At 41.0% G+C, this 16,262-nt stretch overlaps 1 pseudogene; it reads left to right on the plus strand.

Moving 5' to 3' along the window:
- The first annotated feature begins 8,541 nt into the window (after positions 1–8,541).
- Positions 8,542–9,787, plus strand: LOC115093897 (annotated as a pseudogene).
- The last annotated feature ends 6,475 nt before the right edge of the window (positions 9,788–16,262 follow it).

Below are 16,262 nucleotides of genomic sequence, written 5' to 3' on the forward strand. Positions count from 1 at the left end.
TTTGCATATGCGATGTGGCAGGCTGCAAATTTGCCTAGCCATGCCCCTTTTCCCAACGTGGCTGTTATCTTTGCTATAAATATAGAATTTTGAAGAATCTAGGCCTAAGTCATTAGCTACAGGGCCAGTGCAACCCACTGTGCAAGCCGTGCACTTGCACAGGGTGGCGGCCTGGAGGGGGTGGTGGTTTCAGGGCCATGAATGAGGAGTCAGCTGCTGGTGCCGCCATGCTGCAAAGAAGAGAAGGTGCTGCAGGCCACAGCGTCGAAGAAGAGGGAGTTGCAGGGCTGCGTGGCAGTTCCCAACCCACCATGCAGTGAAGAAGATGAGGCGGCGGTGGCGGAGGACCACGCGGCAAAGAAGAGGAAGAACCCTAGTGCTGTGTGGTGAAGAACAGGAGCCCTAGGGCTGCGTGGTGGTTCAAAATCACTGCTTGGCAAAGCAGGCACCAAGGAAGGGAAAGTGTCATCTCAGGAGAGCCGCAGACCGAAGCCTGACCCTGTAAGAGGGATTTGTGCCTCCCATTAGCATAGTCATGATTTTCATCTCCCTGGGCATGCTCCTGTGCTGCTTTCCTCTAGGCTTGATTCCTCCTGCCATTAAACTCTTGGAGGTAAGTTTCTGCCTGGAGCTTTTCCAAAGTTTGCATCCGTACTTTAGAAATAAACCTTGTGTTTATTTTTAAGTGTAAAGAGGCGTGCCAAGAGATGAGATCTGCCTCCTGCCGAGTTTAATGTAAAGAAAAATCCAGAAAGAGAAGTATCAGTGGGTGTTCATCTGATGGTGATTTTGACTCTGCTGGTGCACAGTTTCAAAACTTTTAGCAGTCGACGTTTTTCATTATTTTTTTTTTCTGGTGTGTTTGGATCGTGTTTGTTTGGTGCGATCCAAGCAATGTAAAAGTTTGAACGCATCTATTGCTGTTGCATTCCTCTGCCACTGATCGGTGAGAAGCAAACTGACTCGCAATTGTGAGGTTTAGCTTTTCTGCAGGTGTCCTAAAAGGAGAGAGAGAGAGAGAGAGAAACCAAACTGTCCCAGACCAGAAGGGTGGGTGGGTGACACAACACAGGATTCCCTGCCTTAACTTGGCTGCTCGTCCTCTGTCCAGCAGAAATGTAGCATCTCTCAGGGTAGTATAGGATCATGTTGCAGGCTCTTTGCCTTTTAAATTATATTACATGTTGATTTATTGCATTGGTGCCTTAGGTAACTGCAGTGTGGGAGGTGGAAGGAAAATTTATAAACAGGTTGAGAAGTTGGAGTAACGGGACTTTTGAGTAGTCAGCCAGGGCCAATCATGTGAAGGGAAAGGGGACCAGTGGGAGATTAGGAAGGAAAGGCAAAATGTAATGAAAACATGCATGTGTATCTGTTGGACATACTGTAAAACACAGCACCTACAGATAAAAAATATTTTTGAATTGACACAAGTTAGAGCCTTCTAAATAGTGGTGATGCTCAAGGCTTGAAGCCTGCAGCTCACAGTGCTAATTCAGCCATTTATTTTGGTTTATGTTTGGAGCGAATGAGAGGTGCACATGGCACGCAGAATTCTCTGGGCTACATTACATCTTCCAGGGCTGGATTTAAGATTATGATGTCCATAGGCAGAGGATCAAGAGAGAGAGGTTTCACCTCCAGAAGTTAGAAAGCAGAAGGGGGAATCTGTTTTTCAGCACCTTTAAAATTCGGTGCCATAGGCATATGCCTATTGCATATACCGAAATCCGGCCTTGCTAGTTAGACAAAATATCTTGCAAAAATGACAGGATTTTATTGTTGAGGAGGGGAAATAACTTTCACTTTTTCTCATGCAAATTGCTACTGCCTGGGAGGACAGTATAACTTGGCATGGCTGCAGTTGATCAGTCTTAGCTGGAGAGTGTTTTTTATGGGGTGGGCGGGCTGTAAGTCTGTTGTTGACTTGTTTTTTTGCCATAGGTTCAAGCTGATCGAGGTGGATACCGACGTCTGTCTAAAAAAGATGATCTTTGCTGTCTAGTTTCTTGTTGTTCATCAGACCCACTTGAAGAATCATCTGATGTGGCACAATTAGTCCAAATACCAAGAGAGGCTTTTTTAGTTAGCTTAGACATTGAAGCATTGTACAGTAACGTACCTCAAACTGAAGCCTTAGATTTAGTAAAGGTCATCTTGTCACAAAGAGTTAGACCACAGTGTATCCCTTCTGAGTTTTAAATATCACTAACAGAATTGATATTATTTAATAACTTTTTTTCTTTTGAGTAGAAATATTTTTTACAGGTTCATGGAGTAGCCATGGGGTCACCTTTAGCCCCCGATGTGGCTAATCTTTTTGTCACTAAATTTGAGGAAACTGCAGTCTATCAATCAAAAGTTTTTGAACATGTCATACAATGGTCGCGTTATATAGACGACATATTTTTCATATGGATGGATACTGAAGAACAGTTAAAGTGCTTTCACACTTGGTTTAATCAATCTCATCCACATTTAAATTTCACGCTCTCCTACCATCGTGAACATCTTTCGTTTTTAGATATTAACATTAGCAAAAACATGCATGGCATACAAACGACTCTTCATAGGAAAACCACAGATAGAAATAACTTTCTTTGTTTTGAAAGTCATCATCCATGTCGGTTCAAAGAAGGGCTTCCAGTTGGCCAATTCTTTCGTATCCGTAGGATTTGTTCTGATAAACAAGAATTTTTTGACCAAGCATCACTACTAAGAGAAAGATTTCATGAAAGAGGTTATCCTAACCATGTAATTAATCGGGCATTTAAAAGAGCCATGTTCTCTGACTGGGAACAACTGTTAGAATACAGAAAAAGGACTCAGACTCCAAGTTTTATATGTGTACTATAATACACAGAAATGACCCAACAAATTAAGAAAGTGATTCTACAGAATTGGCATGTGTTGAGTCCATATTCCAATTTCCAGGCTCCACCTATGTTTGCCTATACAAGGGGCACGAATATTAAACAGCACATTCTTAAAGCCGCTCTTCTAGTAAGGTCATCTCACATTCTAGTAGGACAAGTCCAATGTGGCAAGTGTACTTTCTGTGCGCAGGCGCACATGGGCACAGAATGGCAAGACCCGTGTAGTGGTTTAAAAATCTTCAGCAAACATGATGTCAATTGTCATACAGACTATGTGATTTATGTTCTTCAATGTCCTTGTCCTAAAATATATGTTGGCCGCATGGAGCACAAGATTCGTATACGATTCACAGAACACAGGAGTCGCATTAATAATAGAGCTTTGAAAGCGCCTATCATCCAGCATTGTATTAAAGAAAATCATTATTTAGAAGATTTTAAATGGATCATTTTAGAGCATGTCCCTCCCGTGTGGCAAGGAGGAGACAGACAATCCATTCTCAACTTCAAAGAAAATCAATGGATGTATCGCCTTCAGTCTGTTGAACCGTTTGGTTTAAATGAAAATATTGAGTGGTATTCTTTAATTTGACAGATAAGGAAAGCCTTTCATTTTAAGATGGCTTCCCCATTATGCACATACCTATATTAGGTTTATTCAGCCCCATCATAGACGTCATGTCTGGCTGTCAATCTCTAATGCCGGTGGAAATCCCCTTTAAAATGGCGGCATATCGAGCAGCTGCTTTTCAGTGATGGATCTGCCATCTTGTTTCAGTAGGTAGATCATTTCACCACGTATGTAAGATAAGTTGACCTTCCATCATAAATACAATAATTTGGAGATTTTATAGTATTTTCAGTTCATAAGTTTATTTGATTTATATTTTCAGCATTAAAGATGTATGTCCCGATAGTCTGCTGACCGCTTTGCACAGACTAAGTAAGTGTTTTTTCCAGACTTATACCATTTTATATATATGAAGTACACATTCAAAAGGGATTTCTTCTTTCTGCACATGTTACAGGTATAGCTCTCCCAAGTACTTTATTCCCTCCTGTTTCCGTTGAAAAGAGTAAAAATCTACAATAGCCTTTGTACAATTAATATTAAGAGGGATAGCTTCTGATTTAACTAAAAGATCCCAAAACAAGGCAAAAGCACCCAACAGTTTAGGAATGGAAATATCAAACTCAATAAGATTAGTATGTCATCCACATAGATGGTTAATTTGCACTCAGTTGCACTACCACTGAAACAATGAATTTCTTTAGCATAACTGCAATTGCTAAAGGTTCTAGCAATAAATTTAAAAATTGTGATTAGGGACATCCCTATCTATTATTTGTACCTGGAACAAAGGAATTCCAAATTAATAACCTAATACTAGAATCCTTGTATAATATATCTATCATTTGCGCTAGATTTTCCAAAACTAAACCAATGTAAAACCTGCAATAAATATTCTTACTCTACTTGATCAAAAGCCTTTCAGCATCTAATAAAATTGCTATAGCCAGAACCTCCATTGTTTAGATTTTAGCAGGATATTACGGAACATCCTTGTATTATCTGTGGAGTAATAACCCTTTAAAAAACATGACTGTGTCATGTGCATTAATCCTCCCATGACTTTGCTTAATATTTGAGTTAATATCTTGGCATAAATTGTACAATCCACAGTAATTAATGAGATATTCTTGTAATTGTGAGTATATAGTAGGTCTAGACCTGGTTTCTTCAATACTAAAATTATAATCTCAGGAAAGGTACCCTCTACTTTACTCTTGGAAATTAAATTTTCATATAATTGTTATAATTTTGGAGACAGCTTACTCTTAAAGGCTTGATAAAATTCCACCATAAACGCTCCAGTACTGATGACTTGAGGGGTGATAGAGATTTAATGGCTTCTTGAATTTCCTTTTCTATAATACTTTTCTTCCTTCAGAATTAACTGGGGCAGATCCAAAAACTAAATTAATATTATATAGGGAGGGTAATTTATTTTCAAGGACATTTCTGAGGGTAAAACATTATTTTACCCATGAAATATCTGTTTTAAAATTGCCTGCCAAATATGAAGGGCAAACATTTGCATGTGTGTCCTGTGTACACAAACTTAACCTGGCCTGAACGGAGGCATTCCCAGGGACAAAGTTGGGGCAAGGTTTTCAGTTACATACATACTTTTGCATTTCCAAAAAAATACATGTAAAGGTTTCCCCAAATTTCTGCAAACATTTAAGCCGGTGTAATGGTGTGAAGGCAATTTCAGCGGGATAATTATCAAAGCGATTATATGCACAGTTTGAAAATTGGTGTCTCGTGCTTTTTTGCCAATTTCTTATGCTACTGGCATAAAATTAACCCCATAGTTTCTGATAGATACAGGTTTGAATAGTACTCCATAAATCACTGGACAATCTTAGTACCCTTATAAATTAAGTTGGTATGTGATAATTGTATAGTTAACTTCTCTTCCTATTGCTTCTTGCTTGTGCTAATAACTGAAAACGTTTATTATTCTCTGAAAAACAGCTAGCTTTCTATAAGCAAATTGATTTATCAGCTTGTTAACTACAAATTATGTTTGTATTTTATCTTCTGAAGTTGTATCAATAAGGTCTTATTGCTTTCCTGTATACACTTGTACTTTTTATTATACTGCCACCCTATGACCTGCTTTCATATTGATTAACTCAATTACTTTATAAAGGCATGTTGGCTGGGTGCTTCTGGTAACTAGTGCTATGTTCAGGAAGAGGCTGGATGAAGGCTGAGCCAAGGCCTGTAGAACCAGCCTCGGCATACTGCTGCTGTAACAGTGGAACAGGCTCAAAAACAGGAACCCAGGACAGAGGTGTGGAGCAAGAACCTGGGAGCAGGGTGGCAGAGCTGAATGTAGCACAGGCACAAGGCCAAATGAGCGGAAGTTCCAGAGAATGTACCCCAGGAGTCTCTCTTGCAGCAGGAGCAGCAGCAGCTTATCTGTGCAGCTACACAGCAAAGCTGCAGTGTGGAGAGAGAAAAGCTATCTTTCTTGTTGATGTGTTGGTTCTCCATATGTCTGATTTCTCTTTCCAAATTGTGCAATTCCTTTCCTGCTTCCTTCGCATATTCTTTCGGTTCATAATCGCTTCCCTTAGAGTTGCTTTAAAAGCATTCCGTTCAATTGTGAGTGAAACCTCACACAAAACATTTAATGAAAAATATTCCACAATTGCCTCACCATTTCACCTCTCAAATTCAGACAGTCCCAAAGCTACAGTTAAAGTTTCAAATCAGATCGGGAAAAATGGACTCCCTGCCAGCTTCAAGTTAGAGATTCCAGCACGATCAATGCTCTTAATTGAAGGTGAAGGAACAATGGAGCTCCCCACGGTTCTTCCTTATTCCCTCTTCTTTTTAATATTTACATGGTTTCCTTGGGTAATGCTTATCCACTCTTTTGGGTTTGTTTCTTTTATTTATGCAGATGACATCCTTTCGGGAATAATCAGCAAGATGTTATGATACAGCTAAATGAGTTTTTCAGTGTGGTAAGTGATTGGTTAAAGCAAAATGGGTAGTATCTATCTAATACAAAAAAAGACAGAGCTATTACAGGTGAGAAAGGTAGGGGACAGATCTTTTTTGCAGGTCGAGGGAGTTTCTGTGATGGCAGTGGATCAGGTGAAATCTCAAGGAGTTACACTGGACAGTGAATCGAGATGGAGGAACAGGCAATTCAAGCTGGTGGCGAGGTTATTGTAATCTTAAATTGTGAGGCAGATGAAGCCATTTTCAGAGTTTCATGCCTTAAAGGCAGTGATCTATGCATTAGTATTCTCACATGTAGATTACTGCAATGCTTTATATTTGGGGGCTGTCGGGAAGGTTGCTTAGAAAACTACAAGTGAAACAGAACACAGCAGCTAGAGTAGTGCTGGGAAAATCTAGACCCAATTTGTTCTGGAGGACACCCAGCCAGGATATCTGCAATGAATATGCATGAGGGAGATTGAGTGAATTGCATGCAGATTTATCTCATATATATTCAATGTGGATATCTGAAAACTTGACTGGCTGGGGAGTCTTCCAGGACAAGTTTGGGAACCACTGATCTAGTCAAAACTGAGCAGGCCCATTATAACTAAAACTGCATTAGCTGCTGATTAAATTATATTGTAAATTTAAATGCTTAGTGTTGGCATTTAAAATTTTGAGAAGAGTAGGACCTCCACAAAGCAATACCTGTTTAAGATGACAATGTTCAGGGCAGAATTTAAGATCCAACTCCCATTATCTAGCTCAAGCTTTTAAACATGCCAGTTGTGAAATGGTTTTCTCAGCTACAATGGTGGAATGCTCTACCATTCGAAATGCGAGAGAAATGTGATTTCATTAAATTTTGGAAGAAGTTGAAAACTTGGCTGATGTTATCAGGGAATAAGGTTATTGAAGATCTGGAAGGGCGGGTATGACATTCAGCAAATGGGAGTTTAAACATTTTTAACTGGAAAGCGATTTATAAATGACTTTAAATAAGTAAGTCATTCACTTCTTATACCACGCTCTCCACACTTTGTTAATAATTGGACCGCTGGTGCATATGTTAATCCTCCTTCAATTCAACTCGCTAAACGATGAAGCCGAGAATGATGTCATTTAATAGGAGATAATTGTTGCAAGCATCTCGATTGTTTAAGAAATTAGAGGATTATTTGGTATTTGAAGGAGGATTTAAATAAGTAAGTACTTAAATAAAATATGCTCTGTCTATCTCCCTCCCATCCAGGGATGACCCCAGCACTTTTTGTCTATCCTCAAGTCATGCCTAGCACTCATCCCCTTTCCTGGCCCCAGGACCATTTCCAGCATTCTCTGCCACCACCCTCCCTAACCCCCAGGAATTTGCACACAGGGCTTCTGCAAGGGATCTCACCCAGCAGAGAACAACAGTATGCTTCTTGCTTCAACTAGGGTTGCCAACTGGCTCCAGATTTTTTAGGACAGATTGATCTAGTCCTTATTGCATGCTGGGACTTATTCTGATTTACCTATTGCATTCCCTCAGAAAATCAAGACTGTAAGTACCTGCGTGCAGGGGAGTAAAATCAGGACTGGATCGACCTGTCCTGAAAATCTGGAGCTGATTGGCAACCCTGGCTTCAACCCCTACCTACCAAGATGGCCTGCAGGGGACAGGAGATGAGGGGGTGAGGCAAAGGCAGACAGAACAGAGAGGAACTCAGCTACTCTGGAGAAGTAGCCTAGTGGTTAGAGCAATAGGCCAACACCCAGGGAAGCCATGCTTTAAATCCTGCTGCTGTTCCTTGTGGCATTGGGCAAGTTATTTCACACTTAGGATCCTTGGGGACAGGGAACAACCTAATAAATAAATAAAATAGTCTCTACCTGAATGTAACTTGAGCTGCCAATGAAAAGGTGTGAACTAAATATTCAAAAAAAATATATTAAAATCTAGACCCTCTCCTCCTATCTTGCAGAGAAGAGGGGGGTGAATTTGAAATAAACAGAGCAGACAAAAAAAGAGCTATTGGGGAGAGAGAGTGGTGTTAGAGGCAGCAAAGGGCATCCCAGTGAGCAGGTGGGTTAAAGCGTATAAGAAAGAGAAAGTGGGAAATGGTGCTGGAATAAAGCACAACATCATTTTTTTTTATGTGTGAAAAAGAAGCTGAGTTTAACAATAGAGGCTGGCTCCAAGTAGACAGGAACTGCGACTCCCAAGCTGGACTCTTGCTCAGACAGACTGGCTCTCCGGGAATAATTTACAGAAATCTTGGAAAGTCTGGACTAAGACTTTCCTGCCTTGTTTTAGGAATATGGTTGACCACAGATAATTGATAGCCTTGGCGTATAATAAGTAATGGGAAAGGCTGAAGTTGCTTTAAGAAATATTATTAAGGAGAAAAGGTGGAGATGGTCTAGCCTGGTCATAACTAGTAAACTCTTCTGGGGAGGCAAAGTGAACACTGAGAGGGGTTGTCTAGAAAGCATACCATAGAAGGTTTGAAGGCATCTGTAGAACAACTGCAGTTAGGGTATGTGGATGTAATTTTTGCATACATACCAGATCCTAACACACCAATGGAAGAAACAGTGAGCGCAATGACCCCTGTCATCAATCAGGAATGGCCATGTACTGGGGAACGTGTAGCTAGAGTTCCATGGGGATAATGGAAACATATTCTGTAGCTCAATCAGTTTAACCTGATCCCGCCAATCAGGGTCAGATTTAGGATTTTGTCGCCCCCTAGGCACTTCTGATGCTCTTACCCCTCAACCTCCTGTAAGGATCTGTTATAGGTTAGTAAAAGGCTGTTCTCTGCTGAATGAGTTTCAGCAGAGCTGGAAGGAAGTAAATTTTAGCCTAGCCTGCTGCCCCTAAATGTTTTCCACCCTAGGCACAGGCATAATGGGTACTTATTGACAAATCCAAGGCTGCCACCAATCTGTAAGCAAGCCTAGTACCACATGTTTCAGAGAGAGAAGGTGGAAGTGCAGTTGCCAGAGCTTTACCACATAATAGGCTAGGGTGCTGTGATATAGTCCTTGTTAACCTGTGGGATCATTTCTGGGAAAGATGTTAGTGGCATTTCCTCCTTACTCTACAGCATCCTTGAAGGGTTATTAGAAGCTAAAAGATAAGATTCTGAATGAAGAGGGGAGATGACAGCAGACATAACTGAAGGAGCTATAAGCCATTGCAGAGTGCGTGGGATGCACACTACCACAGCTAGCAATAGCTTGGTGTCTGAGAAATGAAGGCCTTAGCTCCATTTTGCTAGAGGCCTCCAATGCTGATCAACTTTTGGAAAATATTGGAGCATTACAGGTCCATCCTGCATTTCCTTGGGTTTTTTATTATCAACTTAATATTCTGTTCCTCTTTATTGCAGCATGATTATGTTTTGCCATGTGTATGTATGTAATTGATTATATTACATTTCACCGTTACATATGTTTTTATGTACCCTGCCCTGAAATTTGGAGGGATCAGATAAGAAAATACTTTTAATTAAATAAATAAGATACATAAATACTCTGTTCCCTAATCCAGCCACTCTCCTCCTGTTGTTTCTACCCTTTCCAGGCAGCCTGCAGAAGCACAGGCCAGCACTGCATGGTAATCTAAGAGGGAGTGGGGAATATCCAGTCACCTGATTGTACACTATTCTCCAGAATGAACATAGAAAACTGTGTTTGCAAACTCTGTGTAGACCCCATGCCACCCCTCTCAGATCCCAGCATTTCAGTTTGTCTCAGTATCTAACTTACTTTATTAAAATTACCCCTTGACATGAACAAGGAATTGTGGTTGCCATGTTAGTCCACTTGGATATGTAGAATTAAGCTAGTCATAGAGATATTAAGTTAGTCCAATAAAATAACAACTGTATCACTGCAACTTGTTTTTTGATCGTTAAATATCCTATTTGCAGTAATGCTATCCCCTGTGCCATGATGCGACTGACACAACCCCAGGACTGGCTTTGGTCTACTCTGTTGGCAGGCGAGCACATCTGGGCATGGGCTGGCTGAAACAGGAACATTCGACTTAGAAATGGGAACATTTCTGACTTTGAACAGGAACACTTGGCCGTCCAACATGCTCCAGGAACTGAGAACCAGCAACCCATGCTGGTCTCTGGGGTAGCCCTCTGGACACTTGAAAGCCCTTTCATTCTGCCGCTTGGAAGTGGTTTGAGCATGAGGACAGATGGAGGCTGAGGACTGAGAAGATGACTCGAGATGTGGACAAGATGCTGAAGACTTGGACATGAAGAAGGCTCAGGACTTGGAAATATGACAAAGGCTTTGAAAGAGTCTGGTGCCACTGCACGCCCTACACAACCCTGGGGCTGGCTGTGGACAATGCAATAGCGGCACAGGCACTGGACTCAAAGACTTGAAACAAGATGGAAGCTGGAACAAGAACTCTGAAGATCAGGGACAGGACTCAGGAACTCAAAACTCAGATTCAGGAACTTGGAATTCAGACTCAGGAACTCAGATTTAGACTCAGGAACTTGGACTAGGAAGTCAAGACTCAGGAATTCAGACTCAGACTCAGGAACTCAGATTCAGACTTTAAAACCAAGTAAAGACTTCCAAAGACTTGAACCAGCAACAAAGACTCTGAAGACTCTAGACAGGATGAAGGCTTGGGACCAGGAACAAGGCAAGGATTTGGATTCAGGAACAAGGCGAAGACACCACAGGAACCAGGAGATCAGGAACATGAAACAGGAAACATGGAGGACCTTGAAAGTGCTAGTAGACCTCTGTGAAAGCAATCAAGAAATGACTGAAGAGCCCTTTTATAGGGCTACAGGAAGGTCATCATCAGAAGGGGATGCAGGGCTTTTCCCTCTGCGGTCCCTTTAAAGCTGGAGCTGGGGCACATGCACACACCTAAGGAGGTGCTGGGGTGCATTGAGGTCGAAAACGATCCAGGCCATAAGAAGACAATAGTGGCAGCATCACAGACTATGAAAATCACATGCAGCACTGGCGGCTCTCTGGTCGTGAAGCACGGCAGAGGCAGCATTTACAGGGTGCGCAGGAGTGAGGCGACCCAACAGAGACAGTGGCATACAGATTGCAAAGAAGATGGCAGCGGTGGTGGCTCATAGCTGCATGGCAGACTTGTGGTGTATCTCCAGCTGCATAGCTCATGGAGGCAAGGGCACACAGGAGAACAGAACTGGTGGAGACCAGCATTGGTGATAAGTGAGGCCGCATGTGGAGCCCTCCCATGAGCACTATCGTAACAGGATAGACATTAGGGGAGAGTGGGGAAAAATAAACTTGGGATTAGGGGGAGAGCAAGAGAAGAATGGAGACTCAGGAACTGGTAGGAATCTAGAAGAAAAAAGACTTGGGGACTGGATGAAAATACAGGGGAAAATAGATCTCAAGAACTTGGGGAAGATCAGGGGAAAAATGGAGACTTGGAGACTGGGAGACAGCAGGAGAAGAATAGGACTAAGGTGAGAGTGGTGATTCAGGAATTGAGGAGAACAGTTGAAGAATAGAAACTCAGGGTCTGGGTGGGGGTCTGGGAGAGCAGAGACTGAGATTGAGAAAATGGGGACTTGGAAATAGTGGGGTGCAAAGCAGGGGTTATGGGGACAGTAGGGATACAGCAATTGTGTGGGTATGAGTAGGGGGTGTATTAGATGTGTTGGAGGATGTGAGATCAGGGTAAGAAAGGGAAGCTAAAAGGTAGTATGGGGTAGATAGGTGGTGTGAATGACCTGGAGGTCATGAGAGAGGGTGAGAATCAGTGAGAAGAAATAGGGATGCTGTTGACGTATGAGAGGGAGGAAAAGGATTTGTCTGTGAAGGGGTGAGAAAGTGTGGAAATGGTTCTGGGGAGGTGGAGAAAGAGGGGGTAATAGGAGCCTGGGTAGAAGGTAAGTGACAAAAGAACTGTCTGGAGGCCAGGGAGGGGAATGAGTGACAGGAAGGAACTGGAGCTGGTGAAGGGATGAGAGGGAGAGGAAGGTAGACGAGAGCTGGAGAGGAGGTGAGTATAGCAGGCAGAAATGGAGAACTAGGGAGTAGGTGAAAAATACAGGGGAGAGTAGGAGGCTGAGGAAGGACTGAAAGAGAGAGGGGGGAAATGGGAGGGTTGGGGAGGGTTGAGAGAGAATATGGAAAGCTGGTAGGTAGGTGACAGGTTAAAAGGGGGAAACTGAGGACTAGAGGATTAAAGCTATAATTGATGGAACCCAGCTCTTGAACCTTTTTAATTAATTTAATATGTTTTTCTTGTAGATTTGTGCATTGTTTTAATTACAATTTAACCATGCTATATAATTATTTTTAACCTTATTGTAAACCGTCAGGTTTGTACACCAGATTGAAGGTATATAAATAAATATATTATTATTATTTTTATTATGAATATGTTGTATGCTATTTTACATTGTACATTGCTTAAAGAAATTTATCAGTTAAGTGATTAACAAATTATTTTATATAAATAATAAATAAATAAATAAATAGGGAGAAGGCGGGATGAAATTTAGCTGAGGATAGGTAGAGAAAAGAGAACTGGAGAAAAAAGATGAATGGGATAGATCAATGTCAGATAGATAAGAACATAAGAACTTGCCATGCTGGGTCAGACCAAGGGTCCATCAAGCCCAGCATCCTGTTTCCAACAGAGGCCAAAACCAGGCCACAAGAACCTGGCAATTACCCAAACACCAAGAAGATCCCATGCTACTGATGCAATTAATAGCAGTGGCTATTCGCTAAGTAAACTTGAATAGCAGTTAATGGAGTTCTCCTCCAAAAACTTATCCAAACCATTTTTTAATCCAGCTACACTAACTGCACTAACCACATCCTCTGGCAACAAATTCCAGAGATTAATTGTGTGTTGAGTGAAAAAGAATATTCTCCGATTAGTCTTAAATGTGCTACTTACTAACTTTATGGAATGCTCCGTAGTCCTTCTATTATCCGAAAGTGTAAATAACTGATTCACATCTACTCGTTCAACACCTCTCATGATCTTAAAGACCTCTATCATATCCACCCTCAGCCATCTCTTCTCCAAACTGAACAGCCCTAACCTCTTCTGCCTTTCCTCATAGGGGAGCTGTTCCATCCCCTTTATCATTTTGGTTGCCCTTCTCTGTACCTTCTCCATCACAACTATATCTTTTTTGAGATGTGGTGACCAGAATTGCACACAGTATTCAAGGTGCGGTCTCACCATGGAGCGATACAGAGGCATTATGACATTTTCCGTTTTATTAACCATTCCCTTCCTAATAATTCCTAGCATTCTGTTTATTTTTTTTGACGGCTGCAGCACACTGAGCTGATGATTTTAAAGTATTATCCACTATGATGCCTAGATCTTTTTCCTGGATGGTAGTTCCTAATATGGAATCTAACATCATGTAACTACAGCAAGGTTTATTTTTCCCTATGTGCAACACCTTACACTTGTCCATATTAAATTTCATCTACCATTTGGATGCCCAAACTTCCAGTCTTGCAAGGTCCTGCTGTAATGTATCACAATCCGCTTGTGATTTAACTATTCTGAATAATTTTGTATCATCCGCAAATTTGATAACCTCAATTGCCATATTCCTTTCCAGATCATTTATATATATGTTGAAAAGCACCCTGAGGCACTCTACTGTTTATTCTTTTCCACTGAGAAAATTGACCATTTAATCCTACTCTCTGTTTCCTGTCTTTTAACCAGCTAGTAGTCCACGAAAGGATATCGCCTCCTAACCCATGACTTTTTACTTTTCTTAGAAGCCTCTGATGAGGGATTTCTTCAAATGCCTTCTGAAAATCCAAATACACTACATCTACCGGTTCACCTTTATCCACATGTTTATTTACCCCTTCAAAAAAATGAAGCAGATTTGTTAGGCAAGACTTCCCTTGGGTAAATCCATGTTGACTGTGATCCATTAAACCATGTCTTTCTATATGCTCTTCGATTTTGATCTTTAGAAGAGTTTCCACTATTTTTCCTGGCATTGAAGTTAGGCTCACTGGTCTATAGTTATCCGGATCACCCCTAGATCCCTTTTTAAATATTGGGGTTACATTGGCCACCCTCAGTCTTCAGGTACAATGGATGATTTTAATGATAGGTTACAAATTTTAACTAATAGATCAGACATTTCATTTTGAGTTCCTTTAGTACCCTAGGATGCATACCATCCAGTCCAGGTGATTTGCCACTCTTTAGTTTGTCAATCTGGCCTACTACATCTTCCTGTTCACAGTGATTTGGTTCAGTTCGTCTGACTCATCACCCTTGAAAACCATCTCTGGAACTGGTATCTCCCCAACATCCTCATTAGTAAACACGGAAGCAAAGAATTCATTTAGTCTTTCTGCAATGGCCTTATCTTCCCTATGGGCCCCTTTAACCCCTCGGTCATCTAATGGTCCAACCGACTCCCTCACAGGTTTCTTGCTTTGGATATATTTTTAAAAGTTTTTTTTATGAGTTTTTGCCTCTATGGCCAACTTCATTTCAAATTCTCTCTTCACCTGTTTTATCAATGTTTACACTTAACTTGACAATGCTTATGTTTTATCCTATTTTCTTTAGATAGATCCTTCTTCCAATTTTTGAAGGATGTTTTTTGGCTAAAATAGCCTTTTTCACCTCACCTTTTAACCATGATGGTAATCATTTTGCCTTCCTTCCACCTTTCTTAATGCATGGAATACATCTGGACTGAACCTCTAGGATTGTATTTTTAAACAATGTCCATGCCTGTTGAAAACTTTTAACCTTTGCAGCTGCACCTTTCAGTTTTTTCTAACTATTTTCCTCATTTTATCAAAGTTTCCCTTTTGAAAGTTTAGTGTTAGAGCTGTAGATTTAAGAATTGTCCCCCTTCCAGTTACTAGTTTAAATTTGCTCATGTTATGATCACTATTGCCAAGTAGCCCCACCACCATTGCCTCTCTCACCAAATCCTGCATTCCACTAAGAATTAAATCTAAAATAGCTCCCTCTTTTGTTGGTTCCTGAACCAATTGCTCCATGAAGCAGTCATTTATTACATCCAGGAACTTTACGTCTCTAGCAAGTCCTGATGTTACATTTACCCAGTCAATATTGGGTAATTGAAATCTCCCATTATTATTGCACTGTCAAATTGGTTAGCTTCCCTGATTTCTCTTAGCATTTCATCATCTGTCTGACCATTTTGTCCAGGTGGATGGTAGTATACTCCTATCATTATACTCTTACCCAACTCACATGGGATTTCTACCCATATAGATTCTACTGAGCATTTAGTCTTTGTATGATCTTTATCCTTTCGGACTCTATACCCTCCCGGACATAAAGTACCACACCCCCACCAAGTTGATCCTCCCTATCATTGTGATATAATTTATACCCTGATATAGCACTGTCCCATTGTTTATCCTCCTTCCACCAAGTCTCTGCGGTATGCCAATTATGTCAATCTCATCATTTACTGCTATACACTCTCACTCTCCTATCTTACTTCTTAGACTTCTGGCATTGGCATTCAGACATTTCAAAGTGTGTTTTTTGTTTGTGTTAACAACCTGCTTTTCAGTTGTTAGGGATAATTTGGAAATCATTAGCTTCGGTGATTTTTTACATATAGGCAAATGCACTACATTTGTTTTTATTGGAACCTCTCTGTTGGGATGCTCTAACTCTCCTGTTTCATTAGTATACATCAAGGATACATTGCTCCGAACCATGCAGTGCTGAGTGACTGTCGGCTTTCCCCCTTGTTCTAGTTTAAAAGATGCTCTATCTCCTTTTTGAAAGTTAGTGCCAGCAGCTTGGTTCCACTCTGGTTAACGTGGAGCCCGGTTAAGGTGGAAAAGTCTCC

The sequence above is a fragment of the Rhinatrema bivittatum genome, chromosome 1 (genome assembly GCF_901001135.1).
Source record: "Rhinatrema bivittatum chromosome 1, aRhiBiv1.1, whole genome shotgun sequence".
NCBI classification, from domain to species: Eukaryota; Metazoa; Chordata; class Amphibia; order Gymnophiona; family Rhinatrematidae; genus Rhinatrema; species Rhinatrema bivittatum.